Here is a 9,910-nt window from a genome sequence, read left to right on the forward strand (position 1 = left end):
TTGTGCATGGATGCTTGCTCTCTGTGTGTCTATATCTTCAGAAATGACCGGAAAGTCCGCAATGGCGCCATCAGCAGCCGGTCCACACTTGGAAAACCGTGCCATGGATGAGAAAACGTAACGACCAAAAGCACACTTCCTATATCAGTGTCTACGCAAATATTAAACTAAATACAAGATAACTAAAAAGCAAACGAAAGATAGCGTTATGAGCACATAATTGAGCTCAGGAATGAACTAAAGTCCATTCGAGACCAGGGGGAGTCCGCAAGGCAAATTCCGGAGGGCTGGCTGTATGGCGGCGCATCTTCGTTACTTCAGGCGAGGCACTGCGAAGAGAATGTAGACTTCGCATTAATTATTCTGGAATTTAGATATTTTAAACTTTTTACTTATCTTTGTGACTTGCGGTATGTAAGCCGTAAGAACAAAATGGGAGACGGCAACTCGCACACCCAAAAATAAAATTTACCCGGCTTCTCCGGTTTTTTAGGTACATAGTGTAAGTTTCTCACAAAATTAGCGAGGAAAAAAACGGTACGAAGAGATGCAAGAAATTCGACCGCCCACGTTGCCTGCATCTCTTTATTTCATTTTCTTTTCAGTTACTCGCGCTTATTTTATAATCACCGAAAAGGATCGATTTAACGTTGTACATATCACGTTGCACAGCAGTGGTGTTTCTCCCCCGGAAGAATGAAAAGTTTTTAGCGCTGGACAAAAAAAAGTAGGAAAATTTGTTTATCCATATCAAAGTGAAGGAGATTGGACACGGCGGAATATCTTCAGATTAGTCAACGCGTGACGCTCAGATTCTAATTCGACTGTCTCGTAATTATTCTAGCACGTCTAGTGTTCGTCTATTTCCAGATAGCCACGGACACTGCAAAGCAGTTGTAATGGGAGGGATACACACTCGTATAGTTGTAGTAGTAGTAGTAGTAGTAGTAGTAGTAGTGGTAGTGGTAGTAGTGGTAGTGGTGGTGGTGGTGGTGGTGGTGGTAGTAGTGGTGGTAGTGGTAGTGTTAGTAGTAGTGTTAGTAGTAGTGGTAGTAGTAGTGGTAGTACGGGGTCATAGCCTGTGCAGCCAGGTCCCGACAGTGCGTGGGAGGGGGTGGGAAAGAAATCTGATTGCAGAGTAACCGGGCAGGAGAATAGACAGTGGGAGAGGTTGGCATAAGGGGCAGGGCCGTTGTGGCATGAAGTATCACGCTGAAATTTGTATAGATAAAGCCCTGCAGGTGTGACAAGTGCGTTAAGTTGTAGCTGTCGAAGGATGTGAGCCTCCTGCACAGAAACACCGGATGAGGGTCGGGGTAGATGTTACGGTCGAGGCGTAGTGCTTTGTAATATTATTTGATGGTGGCGCGAAAGGACCGTCTCGAACCGCCCTCAGAGTTCCTTGGCCAGGGGCTGAACGGTACCCGGGCAAGTGTTTAAGAGCTTCACGGGCGAGCTGGTTAACCAGCTCATTGCCGTCAATCCCCGAGCGCCCAGGGATCCATCGAAGGAATAGAGGGCAAGGGTGCAGCGACGCAAGTGCGGCCTCGAGCTCCGTGGACAGGTGTGATGGGAGTGTTTTTGATTCAATGACACGAATCCTGAGAGTCTGTGTAGATGGTGTAGTGGAAAATGTATAGCTTGAATGTTACAGCTGGAAAGTGGAAGTTATAATTTAGGCCGAAGTTATAGCTGGAAAATCCTTAACTCGCTTTTCATCTAACTATCCATGTTGCTTTCTTGCTGTGTCGTACTACGACACTATTCACCTTCCTCTGATGCGTGCGTTGCTTTTAATGCAATGCCATTAGAGTTGACACACCAAACACCCCCCCCCCCCCTCACCCCCTCCCCACTGTCCGAGATGAAACTCGCTCATTGACCGAGAGATGTCGTGTGGTCTTGTGACATCATCCCAACCTACCCTGACGAAACACCTTGATTGTTTGAGAGAGGTCACGAAACATTGTCAGTTCATCAAAACCTGCCCACCGTGGCAGATGACAAATAAATAATGATTGGTCGAGAATATCTTGGAGACAGCAAGGAAGAGACTCGATATCAGAAGTCGGGGAAAAAAAGGGTTGATATAGCAAATGTCGTCACCGCCACAGCACAGCAGGTACCTGCCACTGCAGCTGGCAATCGTAATATGAGACTTGATGCACTGACAATTGCAAAGAAACTGACGCAAACACACCCTGGGATTGCAACAGAAGCTGCGTATAATGTGAAATGTAATGATATCTCATTCCGCTCATCGGGTACCTTAAAGGGCAGGTGAAGAGGTTTTAGAATTGTACGAGTTTAAATGGGGTAGAATGTGTGACACCCGGAGGTAAAGCATGTGAAGTATTTTTGGGCTAAGATTTGAAATGTTGACGTAATAGCAGAATAAATCCGCATTGTTGGTCAGGCTGCTCTTCAGTGCCTGCGATGGGCAGAGACCGCAACGATGACGTCACATAGAGCGGCGCTGCGTTTACAGCTAATAAACGTTTGTTTCAAGGAATTAAACCAACACCGCCGACAGTGAAGCCCATGAAGCATTGTTTGGTGGTCTTGGAAGGCTCACTGCAGCTCGTGGGCGAAGGCAGCGGACGTCTTAAATTTCGGCAACAAAGATTTCATCACGAGTTTCTCCGTACATCTCTATTGCAGTGAGGAGAAGCCTGACTATCGCTGCGGTTTAATCGGCGATTACGTCAAAATTTTCAATGCTGGCTAAAAAATACTTGGCATGCTTTACCTTGAAGCTTCATAGGTTGGATTTCTTGAAGAACCTAAAATACTCAAAAAACCATTTCACCTTCCCTTTAACTGTCGCTATCGCTTTTCAGCCTCATTTCTAATAAACTTGTTTTCATGCAAGTGTTTAGACACTATAAATCAATGCTAGCCGGATTCCAGGCTTCTTATTTTCTATTTGGGAGAATCCGTAAGGTCACATCCATATGTCGCCTTTCCCAATCATCATCGTTTAGTGTGACCCGAGCAAGTGACTCCGAGAACTACTTTCGCATTTACAGCCTAACTGCTTTTTAAAACCTATGGACCTCCTTCACCCCGCGACGTCACGAAGATGCGGTGGCGCTGATGTTAGCAGCGACTTTCGCATGGTAGGCAAAACAGGTTCCGCTTGCCCGTGCCTACCGCAGCTGCCGCAGCTACCGGCGGCTGCTTCAAGCCTGTGCACTGCAGAAGCAGCATGTATTGACCAGCTGCGTCACTGCTGGATCCGCGCAGTAGCATAAAAAATATTAAATTAGCCTCGATAGGTTTCTCGCGCATAAATGCCGCATTCGGAAACTGGCTAACAGACATTGGGCCACGGTAGTAAAGCGCGAAGTCTGGGAGTCGATAGGCCCTGCCACTCAATGCACTTAATAGCATGTAAGTTACTGCGTTCATTCACCTGAACTTCAGGATAGTAGGCTGATAATTGCTCAAGGAAAAAAAAAGACATATGCAGCTGCACACGTACTTATCACCTTGAGCCGGAGTGCACGGGGCGCCGACAGGTTCACTCACCCCCAAGGAATGCGTTTTTTTGTTAATAGCACCCCATGTTTTAATGGAGCGTTTTATGACATTTAATATTTACTTGAAACTGTTTCTTGATATGACGACGTAATTATTTCATTCGAGTAGAAAGAAGTCTTGTAAGTTGTGTCAATCTTGCGTGGTCGCGTTGGTGTGCTTAGAATAGCGTACCTTAAGTGTGCTAAACGCCATATGCTTTTTCATTGCATCATGCATGTGTCATGTTTCATGAGGTAGTACATGATCGCGAAGCTTGTTTGGAAAGAAGCAGCCGCAGGCGTGCTACTAACAGACACGTGGCAAGATTGAGAGGGGACGTGACAATGAAAAGTGTTTTCGTTATTCATGCATGCGATATGTAACTAAACTTGGTGCAAATATGAAATTCCTACGCTAGTTTCAGTAATTCCTTTTATTTATAGCTATACCTGGTGCAGTTCTGGGTAATTATAATTAACACCGTCGTTAAGTCCCCCCAAGGTCTCAAATAATTGAGTAGATAGTGAGGCAGTTTTTTTTATGCCAGCATGTACATAAAGCCCTGTTCTGTACGATGACGCGATTAGTTCTTTTTCTATATGTCAGTACTTATGCATGCATAGTTACATGAAAGCGTTTCTTACAAGAAATAACTAACACAGTACTGCACGTGTAGGGAAAAAAATCGAGATTTATTACGCTCCTCAACGTCTCAGGAATAGTTTGCGACAAATGGAATCATTTGATTTTCATGCGAATTACGAAGGTGAGTGATCCAGTCGCAGAAAATGTGAGAGGTCACAAAACGAACCTTAAAGTTTATTCCCTCGTTTATGGCATCTTCGCTTTCGCTTTGGTCAAAGAAATGCGGCAATGAAATCAAATAAATTACCTCACAATTTTGGACGACCACATTTCTAAAAAGCGCAATTTATAAATTTGTACTCAATATTTTGCTATAATTTTTCGTCACGAAACTAGACTTCAGGGCTAGGAAAGAAATAATTCTAGAAATAAAAATTTTCACCAAATCGACCAGCTTAACAAGAGGACAAGTCGGCTTGGCTGGTGCGTGGTCATGCGGCTAAAAACAGCGCTAAGCGAGACAGGAGATCAGGGACACGACGCTGTCCCCACTTTTCGCGCAGCGCGACACGTATGTCAACAGATGATGAGCGCACGTCTGGCCGACGAAACAACGCCAGCACTTTCCCTCACTATTGTCCCGAAGTAAAATCATTCCGGCTAGTGCAGAGTGTCAAAACTTGTTTTATTCAATGCCTAGCGCATAAATAAACGGCAGGAACGCTTTCTACATGTTTACTGCTAACCATATGTACAATACAGTGGCAAAATATTTCTCTTTATAGGCCGCACGTGGCCAACGCGAGCTCGTGTACTTCAACGAATTACCAAGTTGGAAGCATCGACCATTGCTATGATTCGCAGAAACTGGAAACGCGCCTACAAGCCTTGAAAACCCGCGCTCAACACCTATCCGCGACGCCACTCCCCGACCTTTTGCCTACCACGAGCTCGCTAGCGACTGCAGCGCCACCTCGTTTGTTTACAAACATGCAGGAGGTCCATATCATTTTCACTGCATCCGCAGTTAAGTCTTGCTGTTAGGATTGAATACACGTTTACAACCCTACACTAGCCGGGCAAAAAAAAAAAGCCACCACCTCATAACCTTTCCGCAGTGAATGATGTTCCACGTCGCCACTTTCTCTTTTGTTAGTACGCATGAGAACTTCCTTGGTATGCCCCACAATTATACACTGGGAACTCCTTCGAACAGCCGCTCTGTGTATCATGTTCGCCGCACAACTACGGCGGATGATAGGTGCTGCCAGCCTACGTTTTTAATGAATGGCAGCCAGTGCTCTTGGGCAGCGTTAATCTGCTCCCCTTGAAGCGTAGAGACGAGTTCAGCCCCAATCTTGTGCATATTCTGCAGTTTCTATTGATTCCAGCGCTTTTCTGCTAAAGCCTCAAACCAAACTCGCGACGCATTCCAGATTCTCAATAAGGCTGCACTCACTCGAATTATCCAGTCAAACTCGCCCATTTCAGAACTGTTCCCACGCAGCACAAACATGCAAGATATTTGAAAGTACAAAACAGACGCATAATTCGAAGCCTCGAGGTGATCGCTGAACCGGTAAGCGCGAGGAAATTTCAATTAGAGCTTTGCTTACATGTGAAGCGCTTAAGACAGACTCTCCAGTGAGTGGTTGTCCGTACTTGACGAATTAGTGATACTCAAAAACGTGAACCTCGCAGGCCAGTGGACATAGGTCAGCGCATTTTGTATATGTATAGTGTGTGTGATTGCACACAAGTTGGAAGCACACAAAAACGACCATGGTCGAGTGGTCTAAAGTAGTAGTGATGGAGACCACAGACTCCGAACTGGCCTGGGTTCGAATAACTCCGTTTAAGGCCGCGAAACGGCCGCGTAAATAGCAGGAGGGCTGTATCGTGAAAAAATAACATGAATAAATGAAGGTTCAATGAATGAATTCGGCTACTGATCCGCAGTACCCGGGTTCGAACCCGACCGCGGCGGCAGCGTTTCGATGGAGGAGAAACGCAAAAGGCACTCGTGTGCTGTGCGATATCAGTGCACGTTAAAGATCCCCAAGTGGTCGAAATTATTCCGGAGACTTCCCCTACGACACTTTTCTTCCTTTCTTCTTCCACTCCCTCCTTTATTCCCTCTCTTACGGCACAGTTCAGGTGTCCGCCGAGATGTGAGCCAGAAACTGCGCCATTTCCTTTCCCCCAAAACCAATTTTCATTTTCAAATGAAGGAAGTTGTAGACGACGAGGAAGGCACCTTTTTTCTGGGTTTCTGTGGGTAATAAAAGTGAATGAATTTTCACGTTTGTGACACCTAGCATGTAGTCTGCGCTCGTCTAACTCTTTTTCTTTTTTATTTCTTCATTCGTGTCCCGATATCTTCAGCAACCGGGTGCCACGCAATCACGATTACTTTTTGTAAAGTTGCGTACTGTTACTCCCCTAACAATTTTTTTTACTCAAAATGGTACCAAAATGGTCGTTTAGTACCCACTCTGCCATTTGTTTTTCAAAGAAAAAAATTTTTTGGACGAGACCTTCTCGTCTCAAATCGGAGACAGTGTTCCAGAAAACACTCGACAAGCTGAACTCTTCATGTGCCAGAGTTGATAGTCATCGATGTGACGAACCTGGCTGGTCTAGTCCCCCGGGGGTTGAACGAAAGGAACATGAAAAAATTAATCATTTCTGGCTCATGACAAGTCCAGATTGTCGTCTACTTTCTGGCACTCTGTATCCGCTTCAAGGCGCGAAGGGCTCGTATAAAGCATTTTTTTCTCAGCAGAGAGATGGACGGCCTGATTTTGAATGGCCCATATTTATAGCATGTTCGAAAAAGAATGTGTCTTTTAGGGGGTCAACCATCGCAGGTGCTTATACTTACGCGCGTAGCATGTTGCCGAGAAATTTCCAACTTTGCTAGCTCCCCACGTATTGAGCAGATTTCGGGCGGTGCTAATCCGTTGCAGAAAACTCCAAGCGGCCCCCTTATACGTGGTGCAGTTCTTGAGCGCGCCATCATAGTTTGCGTCATACACAGCGAGACCAGCCAGGAGGTCCGTGTTGTTTGTCCAGGTATCGCAAATCTGCGACAGGAAGCGTCACAGTGTAATTTTCATTGTATTACATTCAAAATCAGTAAGCATTGAAGTGCGAAAGGTCACAGTAATATTGAACGCAAGATACGGAAATAAAAGAGGCTCATTAATGTAAGGGGATTGCCATAATACTTATTCCCGCGACGGATTACATGTGTTTTATACCCTGATTAAATAATACACTGTGGGCATCTAAGGGTGTAGTTACATTTCAAACTCTAATCTCTTTATGATTCTAGCGCCAGTGTCGGACGATCGTCGCATTCGTGCGAGGTGCCCATTGGTACTGAAATTTGGTAACCAAGGGTTGAAATCACTGAGCGAACGCCGCTAACCATCTCTAACCGGAGGACGTTCACGATGCGGGACGTTAATAGTTTGTTTCACGTACGTAGAGCTCTTACGGGTGACCAGTGCGCATGCGCAGAACGTAAAGGGTATGCGCGAGTCTCACGTATGTGCGTGAGATTCTGATTTTTACGTTGCGGTCTTTGCGTTGTTTGCGTAAGTACGTAGCGTTGACAAACAGCGGCGCCCTGCCCGCCCGCTTCAAAACGATAACAGCTTCGTGGCTAACCCCTCAACGCGATATCGTGTTCTAAACTGTTGTATTAGCCTTCGATTTGTCCATTCTTGCCCTCGCATCAAGTTTCAAGCGAGAAATAGGTATTGTTTTTTTTTTTCAGATATAAAGGCGGTTTCCAAGCTGTTAACCCTAACGAAGCAGCGCTCCGACGCGCAGTTCGACTGGCTTGGCTTTAACTTGTCTTGTCTTAGTGTGGCTACAGCACTGCCTGCATCTGTCAGTAGATGGCGTACGTGCAACTAAAAGGGTTTGAAACGAAATGCGCGTATGCTACGTAAACGTCTCACGTTTTCGTACGTGAACTGTGTACGTACGTGAAACTAAAACTGCCAAATGCTTTATTATACGCCATAGGCGAAGGTTCACCAATTGATTCGAAAATTTACAAAGTTCGAACTGGAGGGTGTCAGAGCATGATAGCAACGCAGATTTGCGAGCTTCCGTGAATATCAGATCGCTGCACGGAGTATCGAAATTTCTATTGAACAATAAAATCGCCGGATTGTTACCATCAGTAACGGGCAGAAAGTACAGCATGTACGCAGCGCCGCTCATCGGACAGCTCTTTGGCAGTCTCACTTCTTGCTCTCACAGCTCACGCGGCCACCGACGAAGTAATCTCGAGAAAAATTATTTGTACAGCTTTCGCTGTGAAATTATTTTCCGGCTGGACATTAACAAGGCAAAAAGAAAGAAAACAAGTTTGCTAACCCGAACTATCAGTTGTTCGTTTTGCCTCAAAACAAATGTGACACACGAAAAGGTAGGGCTAGTGGTATCTTTTCCTTAATGATGCAGGCAACTAAAAAAACACTAATAACACCCTATTGCAGGGATCAATATCTTTCCCAATGATAACAATTAGGGCGTGTTGGTAGAGTTCCTTTATGAGGAATATAATTATATTCCTTAAGTGAGGTAGTTTTAGGGCTAGTGGTATCTTTTCCTTAATGATGCAGGCAACTAAAAAAACACTAATAACACCCTATTGCAGGGATCAATATCTTTCCCAATGATAACAATTAGGGCGTGTTGGTAGAGTTCCTTTATGAGGAATATAATTATATTCCTTAAGTGAGGTAGTTCGAAAAAGCTGGGAATTCAACTTGACTACTGCTTGCTGCTCAAGGAACAAGTGAAGTTGGAAATGACATTTCGCTGTGCTGAGGAAAGGAAGAATAAATCGTATACGTCTCCCCTTCGTCAAAGGATGATGAGTGTGTTGTAAGCTTCCTATGAAGTTGTCAGGCCTTTGGTCTCTCAGTTTGTACGGCACTCGAACACCAACTTTCCTCAAGAATTTTCAGTTCAAAAATAGCGCAAAGCCAATCATCTTCTATCCCGCCTTATATCCCCTGTGCTGCAGGAACCACTCTGCATTCGTGTCCAATCCATGCGGCACAGCACAAAGATCTGAAGTCAGACTTCGCAGCGCTCGTCACACCTTCACTCAAAAAGGAAAGACATAAGCGCTGTGTGAGATTCGGAGCCGGCTAAGGGAAGGCAGCTTACCTTTCTTCTGAAGGATTCCGAGTTGTCAAGAGTCACCGTAAAACCGTGAGTCTTATCGAATGCGAATACAGCGCTGTCGGTCGAGGCGTAGTAAAATGTCGACTTGTATGTGAGGGATGTGTTGTCGCAGACCTGGGAAGGAAAGCAGAGGACCCATTAGAAGGAAAGGAGCGAGTACGATTAAAGAAAAAAAAATTTGATTTGCGAAGTAGGGTCAAATGCGAATTAGGTGCTCTGCAGTTTAGTTTTGACTTCGATTCCGGTGTTCAGATCCAGTGTACACGGACGGCAGTTGTTCGGATAGCGATAATGGTTTGATGTCCATAATATGAAACTGGTCGTTCGCTGCACTCATAGATCCCTGGGACTCTTCCTTCCACTCCTGGCGCAGTGGTGAAGCGGTCAAGCAATGCGCCACTGCCCTTCTATGGCAGGTTCTACCATCGATGTGACTTGGGTTGCGACAGAGCTTGCTCTTCTTGAGCAGCCTCTCACGATTCAGCTGCTGCCTGACGCGGTGGGCTCGTTGCTAGGTATATACACATAGGCAGGCTGCCCATCACCCAGTGGGCAGGTGAGCAGCCTGCCACAGTACAGGCCTCAGACA

At 45.5% G+C, this 9,910-nt stretch overlaps 1 long non-coding RNA gene across 1 annotated transcript; it reads right to left on the reverse strand.

Moving 5' to 3' along the window:
- Positions 1-207: 207 nt before the first annotated feature.
- On the reverse strand, positions 208-9,425 carry LOC144110900 (uncharacterized). The gene is made up of 3 exons (XR_013309944.1): positions 9,304-9,425; positions 6,992-7,193; positions 208-329 (listed from the first exon to the last, which is right to left on the reverse strand). It is a non-coding gene; the product is annotated as an uncharacterized LOC144110900 (long non-coding RNA).
- Positions 9,426-9,910: the final 485 nt, after the last annotated feature.

Source organism: Amblyomma americanum, chromosome 11, assembly GCF_052857255.1.
Source record: "Amblyomma americanum isolate KBUSLIRL-KWMA chromosome 11, ASM5285725v1, whole genome shotgun sequence".
NCBI lineage: Eukaryota > Metazoa > Arthropoda > Arachnida > Ixodida > Ixodidae > Amblyomma > Amblyomma americanum.